The 14,478-nt window shown below is 30.1% G+C and overlaps 1 long non-coding RNA gene across 1 annotated transcript; it reads right to left on the reverse strand.

Moving 5' to 3' along the window:
- Positions 1-6,519: 6,519 nt before the first annotated feature.
- LOC107003301 lies at positions 6,520-10,255 on the reverse strand. Its single transcript, XR_001454633.2, has 2 exons — positions 9,540-10,255; positions 6,520-7,313 (listed from the first exon to the last, which is right to left on the reverse strand). It is a non-coding gene; the product is annotated as an uncharacterized LOC107003301 (long non-coding RNA).
- Between the last annotated feature and the right edge of the window lie 4,223 nt (positions 10,256-14,478).

Consider the following 14,478-nt stretch of genomic DNA (forward strand, 5'->3'; position numbering starts at 1 on the left):
CACGATTACCTCAGTTCCAAGCTTCCGTTCGCTTCCGCTCAACTCAGATTGAGGGGGGATAATAACAGATAGTATTAAATAAATAGTATTAAATAATATTAGTATTTACTGTGTACTAATCCTAGTCCTATTAGGATTAGTACTCCTTAATCCTAGTCCTATTAGGATTAGTACTCCTTCCTATATCTCCTATATATATCTCCCATGTATTCCCTTATTAGGTTAAGACTTCAATACAATCAATATTCCTTCATGAATTATTAATTTTCCCAATTCAATATCAATAATCCCCATAATTGAAAATGTCTTTAGTCTCCACAATTAAAACTCAATAAAAATAGAAAAATAACAATTATCAAAGTAAATAGACCGATTGTCACACCCCGAGCCTACACCCTGGGCGGGACTGACACTCGAGAACAATTGTTGGCCCCAAGCGAAGCGAACTCTTGGCCTGACTTACCTACTAAGCGAAAGACTTAAACATAAGAAACGGTCTCAAATAAGAAACTTATGAATTACACTTAGAATGTCTTTAATGAAACATTCAAACTAACCAAAATGTCTACTGATCAAGTCTCATAGCAAAACATCTGAAATACAAGACTAAAGAACTATAACTACTCGTTTATAAAGCCTTTAAAACAAAGAGGGATGTCGGGACAAGATCCCCGATCATCCTAACAACTAAAGTACTAGATCAAAACAAGATAATAAGTGATCCTCTAGAAAGCAAGGAGACTCACCAACGGACTCTGAGTGCTCAACTAGATCAACGAGGTGTTGGATGCTGATCCTTGTTATCTGTGTCTGCATCATAAAAATATATAGGTAAGATACATCAGTACATTAAATGTACGATTATGCGAGCAAAATACTAAAACATAAAATAAGTTTGAAGGAATATGAAAAGAGCGCTTACCTTTGCTTTACTCAACTCATAAATAAGTCAACTCAAATGCAGAGTAAACAACAATAGTAGTACAATTTATACGAAACATTTAAAACGATAAGTGACAACCCAATGTATTAAAGAAAATGCAATAGATACTCAATTACATATGAAGTAATATAATATTGTGGAGTTTCTCTAACTAACAACCACCACTATGAGCTTAAGTGGTGGTACAACGTCTTACCCACACTTCCAGAACTTTCTTATACTTTGGCCTCATATAGAACGCCTTAACTAAGTGGATTCACTAGTTTATGATAAAAAGCACCAAGGCATCATCTAAAAAGTATGATCCTTTCTACCCATGATGACTACATGATTTATGGAGACTGAAATTGCTATGAATTCGCGTCGCCATATCGATTCTTAGTACTACTCCCAAAATGTACTCAGCTCATATATTTTAAAAACAAAACTCTTTCTATGATTTGAGATAATTACTCACGAATAAGCTTAAAAGTCGTCCTGGAAATTAGTGCTTCTGCTCTTATTTAAACGTGAAAACATTTTCTCTTTGGAAATGCTTAGTTCCCATATACTCTTTTTGAAGAAATGAAAATCATTTGTTATTCTTGCTTAACTCAAAACTCAAGTCTTAAAACAAGTTGAAAACATTTTCAAAAGACTTCTTGAAAATACTCTAAGAACTTTCTAGACTTGGATTTTAATTTTCCTTGAATTTTAATGTACGGATTCAAGGTTATAATTTAAGTTTATGGATGATTTCTAGGTGTTTAGAAGTCATTTAGAGTAGTAAGAATCAATAGGAAGTGTTAGTACACATAAGAAGGACTTAAACGGTTAAACAATGAAAAATAGGATGGGGCGGATGAACTTGCACCGCCGCGCCAGCCCCCAAAGTTCAGAGATCCATTTCTGGCGCGTCTCCCCATCTCTTTGGTATGCCGTAATTTTTCTATTTTTAGAAAAATTACTTTTTAAAATATTCTAAGTATAAAACATTTTAAGAAAAATACTTAGAAAGAGTCATCACTAACTTTTTTTTTTAAAAAAGGAAACTTAATTTAAAAAGATTTTAATAGATTAAATCTTCCTAAATTTCAAGAAAATGGGTAAGATGCTCTTATTTAAGCTTCAAGAAGATTTTACGGAATTTGAAGCGCCCGCTAATATGCGGTTATCCTACGACTTGGTTAAATATTTGACTTTTTTGGAGAAAAGGGTTTAACATAAAAATAATAATTTGCGACGTTCAATTAGTTTTAAATTAAGTACACATTTTATTTTTTTAATATATTTTTTATGGAAAAGGCCTAAATAAAACATTTGAGTTAAAATACATTTGATTAAGGTTTTAACTAAGACTAATTTATTAGACTTTATTTGCTTCATTTTAAAATAATAATTTAATCCAATTTAGTTATTTAAAGTATGAGAACCATTTCAAAAATATTTAACAAAAATAAGAAATTTTATTGAAATAGACTAATATAAAGAACATGGTTCATCTTTTAGGGATTTAATTAAGTAGACTAATAATTTTAAAGCTACGGTTGAATAAAAACACACAAATATCACAATTAAATAATAGTACAAATTAAAGAAATCCCACAGTATAAGATCTTAATTACATTCTATCCCTAATAATTTTAATTTTACAAAAATCCCTTTAAAATGGATGCAGCCGGATACATAGGTAAATTGCAATATATATTGTTATAGGATGTTGTTGCGCATATAAAGGAAAAAAAAAGAAAAATTTATTATTGTTATATTAATATCCTGGATTATCACCTAACTAATCATAATCATTTCATATCCTAGTAGGGGACTGTTTCACGATTTCAAATTTTAAAACATTCATCTTCTCCATTGAAGACGATTTTTGAACAAAAAGTTCTGAAAAATTCGAAACTTCAAAAAGAAACTTAATACAAAATGAATATATCTATTTTGTTGAGGCATTCAGGAATTTGGGCGAGTGAAGTTAATTATGAAGGTTATAAAAGTGACGAAATTGTTGTTGGACAATCAATTTCATTTTTGAATCTCAAAGCAGTCATTTTAGTAGATTTAGAGATCTATGAGGTAGGAAAAGACATTGCAATCTGATACATCGTAGAAGGTAATTCTTCTCCAATGAAAATCAAGAACGACATGGGTGTTAGACTATATTTAGAAGTCAAAAAAAGTGAGCCTGCTTTTACACTGTATCCCTTATGTACTGATACAACTGATAAAATTGGTGGCGAGATACATAACTTTGATGGAACATGCGGAGAGATTAAGTGTGTTGCAGGTACAACATACAAAAGCTCTTGCAATGGTTGAATCAAGAATTTGTGATTCAAATTATATTTCAGAATTAGACGGTAAAAGTTACATAATTGATTCAAACAACATTGATGGAAAGACAAGTCAATTGTATTAAGATATGTGTTTATTTATCTGCATTGAAACGTGTTCTATGAGGTTCAAAAGTAACAAATCCATTTTGTAAGTATGATGTGTTCTTAATGTATCAAACAACAAGGAAATTTGAATGGAAAATTTTTCAAAATGTCAATATTTTAGAATTTAATAGAACCACTTAGCCCGCTTTCAATATTTATTGAAAATGTCAATACTTTAACTTGTTATATTATTGATTTATGTATTTTTTTTTCTTTGACTCAACTTAATATAATTAAACTAAAAAAATAACAAATTAGAGAAAATCAGGGGAGATAATCTTTCAATTTAAGTAAATAGTGTTGAAAATATATTTTTACTTAATTTATAGATTAGGAGACTAAAATATATACTCTTCCTCATCATCCAATAACGACTTTCTCCATTAATGATTCTCCTTGTTTGTAGAGAGCAAGACAATTGATCAAGATTTTTGCCAGAAAAAAGGAGATTTTTATACATATTAAGAGACTAAGGCGACAAATTCTCTCGTATTCTTCGTCTTTCATTAACGACTTTCAATTCTTTATTGAAAATCCTCATTCTACGTAGAAGACAAGACAATTGATAAAAGTTTTTGCCGAAAAAAAGGAGATCGGTACAAACAAATAAGCATACAAATCAAGTTGGGCTTCAAACTATTGAATTGGTGCTGAACAACACCACGGTTGTTGGATGCATTGCTGCTGTCCAAAATTCGGCATTTATTTGAAAGATTTATTTCGAATTCAAAGTGTTTTGGATACAACAGTTCAAAATTTTATTTTGAATACAATTTGGCTTTGATACAACAATTAAAAGATCAAAAGTTGTATGTTATTTGTTTTGAATTTGTATGTTTGTTGATATAAAATTTGTATTTCCTGTTTGTTTCGAATACACATTTGCATCTAAATACAATTTAGATTATGTAATACAAATTGTATATTCAAGCTAATACAATTTATAATACAATTAAGTTCAAAATATATTTTTTACTTTGTTATCTGTTTGGGATACAAACAGTGAATGATTGAATAATTTTGATCTTTTCTGTTGGATTCTTGGAATACATAATAATTTGGAATTCTACTTAGTTGATGTTCTATAAATTAGATATTGGATATAATATAATTTTGAAATACATAACACATATGAAATACTTTTTTATCATGAAATACAATTTTCTTTTGAAATACAAATTTTGATTGTTACTATGATTATAAATTTGTATGTTTAGATGAATAGAAGACAATTTTTTCTGGAATTTTAAGAAAACTATACGTTTTTGAAAAATATACAATTCTATGTACAAACATGCTTCTTAAATAACGACAAAGTCATTTGAAATATCTATTGGAATGAATACAAACTAAAAAAGAAATATAAATTTCATCATACAAACACAAACATGAAAATATTAATGAATACACATACACATATACATATTGAAATGAGTACAATTTAAAAAATGATACAAGATTTTAAATAAATACAATTACATTGTGAAAGAAATAATTAAATGGATACGGTAACAAGTGTAAGTCATGCAAATTAATTAAGGTGTGAGTTATTTGAGGAGAGGGAATAAAGGAAAAAAATTGTGTGAGAGAGAAATTATAGTAAAAGATTTAGAGAGAGAATGAGTATTTTTTCAATTTTTGGAAAAAAAATGTCAGAAGAGAAAAAGTCGAGATTTGAAAATGACGGATAATTGAAAGAGTAAAATTTGAGAGAGAGAAAGTATTTTTCTTTTTTTAATATGAGAGATAAATAATTGAAAAAGGTGTAATCAATGTGAGGTAAAAGAGGAATTAAATTGAGATATATAGTATTTTTAAGAATAATGACATTTTGATATTTTTATTAATATTTTTAAAGTGTGGAGGTTTTTACTAATTATGTTATGTTTTTTGACTAGATTGCTAATTTTTCCAAGGGGAAATTTTTTAAAATGTCAATATTTTAACATTTAAGAGGAGACTCATTAGCAACACTTTCAATATTTAGTAGAAATGTCAAATTTTAGTTTGTTATGTATCTTATTTATGCTTTTATTATTTGTTTTTATTTAAAGAATATAATAATTTAATAACAAAAGGGAGAAAATCAAGGGAGTTTATTTCAAAAAAAGGTAAGGATCACTTAATTTTCTCATCAGTTATATTTTCAAATAAAATTTAAACTTTGTTCTTTTTTTTTCTCCAAAATTTTTACCTTTTTAAAATTATATTTATTCCACAATATATTCTAATTATATTCATTATAGTTTTTATTAGTTTGTATTCATTCCAATAGATATGCCAAATGAATCTATATAGTTATTTAAGAAATATATTTGTATTCATATATTTTTTTTCCTCTGTAGTTATATTTTTCTTCAAAAATCTTGTATGTATTCATTTCAATATGTATTTTATTTGTATTTCTTTATTCTAGTTTTTATTTAGAATTTTGTATAATAATAAATAAAATATAAAAAATTAGTATGATGAAAAAGTGAGAAATGAAATATAAAATTGAAAAGAAATAATGAAAACTAATATGATTTTGTTCTTCATGTAAATAATATACATATCTAGTTAGTATACATTTGGGATGGATTCAATTAGGAACAAATACAAAATTCATAACTATACAACATGAGATTTTGAATGAATATAAATATTAATAGCATACATACTAATAAGAATATTAATTGAGAAAGGATATAAAATTCTAAGAAAAAATTACAAATATAAATACATAAAATTTCATAGCATACAACACAAATCCAACAAAAGTTCATTAATAAAATCTGAAATGTCATAGTCATGTAAAATGTATTCATAAATTATTGAATATCTACAAATGTGAAAAAATATAAAGGAATGAAAAAAAAATACATTATAAAAATTAACAAAAACTGACCCCAAAATACAATATAATAAAATAACAACTGAATACAAAATACAAACTAATAAATATTGCACAATGTACGTAACAAGAAATTTATAAATATATTCGGTACACATTGTTGAATAAATTGTTATTTTACTTCAACTCAACATGCAAAAATCTAAACATGTAAAAAATATTTGATGAAGACTTTATTCTTGTCGTCTCTCTTCCCTAATTTTAGAAGCAGATCTTACAATATCCGCTATTTCTTGAGTAATACATAGATTAAATGATGGAAAATCACTAAAAACCGTTTTATTAAGATGAATAGTGTCTCTTAGAATCATTCTTTGAAGAGTGTTTTATAGTTCTAAACAAGAAGAATCCTACTTTCACCAATGATTTGAACAACAATAAAATCAGAAAATAAAAAAAGAAGAAAAAGATAACGATGAAAATACCTAAATTAGAGGAATTTGTGTGAATCCATTTTTTGAAGATAAAAAAAACATTTTGGTAGAAAATAAAAAAATTGGAGTTGAATAGAAAAAGAATTTGAAGGTTGAATAGGAATATGAACATGAAAATATGGATAGAGAATTTTATTTTTTTTTACTTATGGGATAAATATGGGAAAAATTTGCAGATTTTGATTTTTTTAAAATTAAAATAACTTGGGAAAAGTACACTACAGATATACATAGAAATGTAAATAAATTATTTTTTAGGAGATGAAATAGGGGTTTAATTAGGATACATATTTTTTTTCAAAATAATGACATTTTTGACACTTTAACTAATATTTTTAAAGTAGTGAGTTTTTTACTAATTAAGTTATTGATTTTGACTAGAGTGCTAATTTTTCCAAATAATAATGACAAAAGATAAGGGCTTAGGCCCAAAAATAACAAGATACAATGTTTAAAAATAAAATGGCCCCTTTGGTCCGATCTTCCTTCAAATCTCCAATCTACTCCGAATTTCGACTCCGAAACCTGTTCGTCAAATAGATGACTAGTTGACTCGAAAAGGCATAGTTTGAACCTTTGTGGCTCAACAAGAAAATGCAAGGAGTGAAAATAGAATCCTAATGGACTCGAGAGGAGGTCATGCAACGACAAACGAAAACAAAATTAATACTCGAGATACAGAAAATAATCAAAACCTGATTTAATTTAAGAATTACAAGTTATCTAGGCACTCCCAAAAACCAAGATGCAAGAAAAACCCTTATCCCCCTCCCCCAAAAAACAAAAAAAATCAAACCGTCTTAGGAAGTACACAATGAAATAACTTGGCGGGCAGCAATAAATAACAAATCACAAAAAAAAATAACAAAGCATGTGCATATACAAATGTGTATTAGAGTTTAAAAATTTAGAAAAAAAAGATTCTAAAGCATTCTGCTGAACTGGAAACATGCTATCCAAAATATAGAAGAAATGCAGCATCTTTCGATTTCTAAATCCTAACTAGCAGACAACACCAAAATAAATTCAATCTCTTCTACTGTTCGAATTAAATATTTTTGACATGAAAAAAATAGCTTCTAAACACTAAACAAAATACCAAGTCGCAAGCGTAGCTTCCAAAAAACGATTCACATGACTTGGATGAGAAATAATAATTAGGATGTTTGTCTAAGGACATAAAGAAACCCCTACTTTAAAGAAATTTTCAGCAGTTTTAGCAAATAAAGACGATGCAAGCAATGACATTAAGCGGATAGCTAAAATAAACATTAAGCTAAAATTAGAGTAAATATTTTTGGCCAAAGTCATATGAGGCCACTCAAACTTGTCCCGATTATTCATTTAGACACCTCAACTAGACGTATTACCTATTGAACACTTCAACCATTCTGAATTTGAACCATTTGAACATTTTTTCGAGAATAAACAAAAAATAGAGGATGTGTGAAATACACTCGCGCTGACATGTCAATTTGACCAATCAAATAATGACATGTGTTATTTTTTAATCCAAAAAAATTATTTAAACATTATATTATAAAGAAAAAAAATAAAAATTATTTTAAAGTAAAAAAAATGAAAAAAAAAAGTAAAACCTAAACTTCCCTGCCTTCAACGGGAACAAAACATACATTTCCTCTAACTCCATTAATGGCTACCCTCCCCTCCCTGTACAGTTCCATCTTTAACCCGACAATTTTTTTTTCATCAGCCTTTTTTTAATTATAATTTTTTACTTCATCTCGTTTTTTAGGTAGAGAAAGATGGAGAAAAGAATCTCTTCGAAAAATTTATAAATGAAACAAAATGCTAAGAATTTTGAAACCATTAGAATGGTGAGGGAAGAAGATAACCACTGATACTAAGAATTTTGAAATCATTAGAATGATGGGGGAAGAAGATAACCACTGGTGTATGGGTATGGGGGTTGGGGTGGGGTGGGTTGATAGAAATAGGGAAGAAGAAAAATAGGGAAGAAGAAGAAGACAACTGTTCTTCTTCTTTTTTGTTAATTTTTTTAAAAAAAATTAACTTAGGGGTATAAATTAAGAGGAAAAAAAAGAAAAATATTATTTTTAATAAATTAACGCGCTCAAGGAGAGTGAATTACATGTTTTTTGCCATGTCAGCATTTTGTGTCTAATAGGAATGACTTTTGAACAAATAAAGTGTTCAACTGGCAAAATGATTAGTTGAGGTGCCTAAATGAATTATGCGGACAACTTTGAGTAGCTGGATATGACTTAGGCCAATATTTTTTGTATTTCGGCAAAAAGGGATAGGAGAGTTATTGAAATATAATAGTATGAATAGCAAACCAAACAAATGTGGATACCCTCAAACATTCAAGAAACACCGGGATGAATTATATGAGATCAAACTAAACTTTGCTAGCAATCTACAACAAAAAAGGGAAACAAAAGAAAATGATGAACAACACAATCGACTCATTTCCAATATAACCAGTAGAAATTCTAACTATTTCGACAAGCGAGACAAAGGCTCAATCGACTTTTAGAGGAAAACAAAATGAATTAATTACTCCAAACATCAACATATGAGAGGCAGGAGAGTCGAGGCGAGAAAATCATGGGATTCGAAACCACATGTAGATCTATAAATTTTTTTAAAAAAAGACAAACTGATTTATACCTCTAATTAAAAAGAACAAAGAATAACACTACAGTCCACTTAAAAACCCACCAGTGAAGACAATGAGCCACAATATTCGTATTCAAAATAAGCAGAAATGAAAACATAGAAAAATCCGACATAGACAGATTCAACACAACATTTTGCTCGGAGTCAAAATGAGAAGCAAATAAAGGGGTAGACATTACCTTTTTTGGGAAGCCGAACTGGGATGAGAGCGAGCTTGGAGGCTTCGCCACCACCGAATACCGAAAACGGACAACAAAACTTTTGCTAAAATTCCGATACGAAGTGGAACGGAGAAAACTTCGATAAGGATTAACTATGCTCCAAAGCTTAATACGTAGTTTCCTACTTCTTTTGATACTCTCTGCATATATTTTGTTTCGGAAAGAAAGATTCTCAACCTCCAAATTTTCAACTAAAAAAAAATCCCCCCTCCTACAGTGAAAGAAAAGTGATTATATAGTGGGGGAAAGTTAGGGTTGGAAAAGTTGGGGGGAAACGGACTAAAATCTGAATGAGAAAAGGCTCATCTTTCAATTTTGAAATTTTTGACCTTGTTCCTGAAAGGGAAAGGGGGCGGACGGTTGAGATGAAATCGATCGTCCTTGGTGTCATGCGTGTCTCCATCTCACGCCATCAAGGACAAAAATGTGTTCCTTGCTTGGTTGTTTTTTGCTGTTGCCGTTGTACGATGGAGAGGGACGGGAAGAGAGGCAACAACAAAATCATGCTGGGTCTCATGAGCAAAGAGAAGGATGGGCTATTGTGGCTCACGCCGTGTATCACCATAAAAAGAACGATAGGGATTGCTGGATTAATTTTTGCATTGTTGTCCACGCGTTTGGAGCGGTCGCTACTGCACTTGGTGTTTTTTTTGAAGGTTTATGATAATGTGGTCTCTTCCTGAGGGTGAAAAGGGAAAGGTGAAGTAAAAATGGGCCGGGGCAAAAGAAAATTGGGCTGGTTCGACTGAATGGGACGGGAAAGAGGTGGCTGGGTCAAATAAAAGGAGTCGGGCTAATATTCGGAGTTAGAAAGGGAAAAGGAAATGGGTTAGTCATGGAATTGGAAGAGTGGTCCTGGAAAGATTGTTTCAACTTGGGTTTCTTGTCCTTTGGAAATGTTGCAAATTAGGAGAGGCTGGGGAAGTGAGCTGGACATGGAGTATTTGGAATTAACAAATAAAACTTGTTTGACAAACTCGATCAATAAACAAGTAAGATGAGTCAATATAGTTAGTCAACGAGCTTCTCAATTGTAACGAAATAAAATAGTTAGCTTCGAATATAAACTAAGTAAATTAGAATATAAAGTATTAGATAACTAAGTTAATCAATCAAATACTTAACTAGAAAGAAATATACATTATTATTATTATTATTATTATTATTTTTGATGATGATTTTCAAGTATTTATAAAATAAACTAATTATGTAAAATTTAAAAAATATATGTCACTCAAAAATTATAAAATCGACTAGAGCCACTAAAAAGTTGATTTAAGAAAAATATTTTGAGTTTTATAAATATAATTATTTTACCTTGTTTGGAATTTAAGAGACTCGATGTTTAATTTATATTGTGGAGGTCCAAAATTGGGTGTCAACAACTATCCCTTATTTTACTTGAATTGATGCAAGAAATTCGAGGAAAATGAAGTTGGCCAAATCCATTTTGACCGACCACATATTCATCTTTGGAAAAAAGATTTGATACGGACTCAAGAATTATGGTCAAACCCTGGAATGAGTTTCCTACATATCTCAGGCTATATGCGAATTCAGGCCACTTGTAGTTGATATGTTTGATTTAATGCACAATTTTGAAGTAATTCAAACGTCATCTCAATACCGAATTATGAAGGGATCGAAATGCTCGAGAATAAAACTTAAGAGCGAATGTTGGAATACAATCGTGTTTACCCGCCTACATATCCTTAAACCTTAGGATCAGGCTACGGGTAGTTCAAATCGATCTGTTGAAAAGGAAATCTATTATGCTAGATAACCTTTGGTTCAAGACAAATGACAAAGCTTTTGGTGTATGTCATTTCGATTGGAAAGTTGCTTCCGGTAGGTACCAAAATTTTTGAATGCGAAACTAAAACCAACAGATCTGAAGAAAAACCAACATGCCTTCTGATAGGGGTATGGTTTAATTATGGTGAAGTCGCTCCTCTGCTCGCGTCTATAGAGTTTGACATTCCTCTTTGGACTATGTCCCAGTTTGCTGCTAAGAAATTGTTCCACGTTGCGCTGCATCCTTTTTGATGTCGTCCGCACCTGTGGTATATTTTGGAGAATTCATACTTCCGGATGCTTTAGACAAAGAGTGAGATGAACTCATTAACATAAAAATGCAATTCAAACGGGAGATAGTGTCTTTTATTGTGTTGACTTAGTTGGTCTCCTTCAACATTTGACGTTAACTCGATCGGTTTGACATAACGAAAATAAAGCTTATGGCTTATGTTTGCAATATAATCTTCAATGTACTCTTCATTTGATGTCAAAATGAATAAAGCTGATGCAGTGCGTCGACAGTTCCTTTGATGTTGTTGCTCATGTCGTTTTTAGGGTTCTTTTGATGTCGCTTTTGCAAAGAAAAATGGTGAAGTTGATATCAATCTTCTTATGATTGGTAAATATTTCCCTTGGGATGCACAATTTCTTTCTCTCGCAATGCATGAATCTTTTATGCAATGCATGAAACTCTTTCTCTTGCTACGATGACTTCTTTTCCCGATGCATGAATATCTTCTCGCGATGCATGATATTTTGCGATGCATGAATTCCTTCTCTTGCAATGCATGTATATCTTCTCTTGCAATGCATGTATATCTTCTCTTGCAATGCATAGCTCCTTTTCCGCAATACATGAATATTATTTTTCGTGATACATGATCTTTTTCCCACAATGCATGACATTTTTCCCGCAATGCATGAATTATCTCTTGCAATGCATGACTTCTTTTCTCTTGCTAAGTATGACTTTTTATCCGGGATGTGTGAATTCCTTCTTGTGAATTCCTTCGCTTGCAATGCATGAATTTTACACGATACATGAATATCTTCCCGCGATGCATGACATTTTCCCCCAATACATGAATATCTTCTCGCGGTACATGATTTTTCACGATGCATGAATTTCCTCTTGCAATACATGACTATCTTCTCGCGATGCATGGCTTCACGCGATGCATGAATATCTTCTCGCGATGCATGGCTTTCCGGGATGCATTGATATCTTCTCGTGATTCAAGACTTTCTGCGATACATGAATATCTTCTCGCGATGCATGACTTTCCACGATGCATGAATATCTTCTCGTGATGCATGACATTTTCCGCGATGCATGACTTTTTGATGTATGAACATAAAGATTTTCTAAGTCTAATTAGTTAAGTTTTAACTTACTTCTAACACTATATTCACCAACTAAATTACATTAAGTATTTGGAGAACTTAAAGACTTTCTAAGGTTAATTAGTTAAGTTTTAACTTAACTAAAACACTATATTAATCAACATAATCACATTAACTTATTTGGAGAACTTAAAGACTTTCTAAGTCTAATTAGTTAAGTTTTAACTTAATTCAACTAAATCACATTAATTATTTGAATAACTTCACAATTTTTCTAAGTCTAAACTTCAAATACGTACTATTCACCATTGAAATCACATTACTTGTTTGGAAAACTTAACAACTTTCTAAGTCTAATTAGTTAAGTTTTAACTTAACTAAAACACTATATTCATCAACTAAATCACATAAACTTATTTGAAGAACTTAAAGACTTTCTAAGTCTAATTAGTTAAGTTTTAACTTAATTCAAACACTATATTCACCAATCAAATCACATTAATTTATTTGAAGAACTTATCAATTTTTCTAAGTCTAATTAGTTAAATTTTAACTTACTTCTAACGCTATTCACCAACGAAATCACATTACTTGTTTGAAAAACTTAACAACTTTCTAAGTCTAATTAGTTAAGTTTTAACTTACTTCTAACACTATATTCACCAACTAAATCAAATTAAGTATTTGGAGAACTTAAAGACTTTCTAAGTCTAATTAGTCAAGTTTTAACTTACTTCTAACACTATTCACCAACGAAATCACATTACTTTTTTTGGAAAACTTAACAACTTTATACGTCTAATGAGTTAAGTTTTAACTTACTTTTAACACTATATTCACCAACTAAATCACATTAAGTATTTGGAGAACTTAAAGACTTTCTAAGGCTAATCAGTTTGGGTTTAACTTACTTCTAACACTATATTGAACAACTAAATCACATTAAGTATTTGGAGAACTTAAAGGCTTTCTAAGTCTAATTAGTTAAGTTTTAACTTAAGTAAAACACTATATTCATCAACTAAATCACATTAACTTATTTGAAATACTTAACAACTTTCTAAGTCTAATTAGTTCAGTTTTAACTTACTTCTAACACTATATTCACCAACACTAGATGGACACAAATGGATCTTGCAAGAAAATCAATTTTGTCATCAATATGATCAACTAGTGTTGGTACTTATGCTTAACAAGTATATTATATCTAAATTTACGCTAAGTGTCAACACTAGATGGACACAAATGATCTTGCAAGAAAATTGATTTAGTCATCAATAGGATCAACTAGTGTTGATACTTATCCTTAACAAATATATTATTTCTAAATTTAAAGCTAAGTGTCAACACTAGATGGACACAGATCAATCTTGCAAGAAAATCGATTTTGTCATCAATAGAATCAACTAGTGCTGGTACTTATGCCTAACAAATATATTATATGTAAATTTAAAGCAAGTGTCAACTCTAGATGGACACAAACCGGTCTTGCAAGAGAATCAATTTAGTCATCAATAGGATCAACTAGTGTTGGTACTTATGCTTAAAAATATATTATATCTAAATTTAAAGCTAAGTGTCAACACTAGATGGACACAAATCGATCTTGCAAGAAAATCGATTAAGTTATCTCCAACTTTGATGAAAGAAGCAATATAATGTTGTATCAACTTTATTATATGTTGAGCTTCCTGAGTTGCCTAGCACGAAAATAGGTAAAAAAGTTAACACTAGAAAAATAGAGTTTGAACTTACT

The sequence above is a fragment of the Solanum pennellii genome, chromosome 11 (genome assembly GCF_001406875.1).
Source record: "Solanum pennellii chromosome 11, SPENNV200".
In the NCBI taxonomy this organism is placed as follows: Eukaryota; Viridiplantae; Streptophyta; class Magnoliopsida; order Solanales; family Solanaceae; genus Solanum; species Solanum pennellii.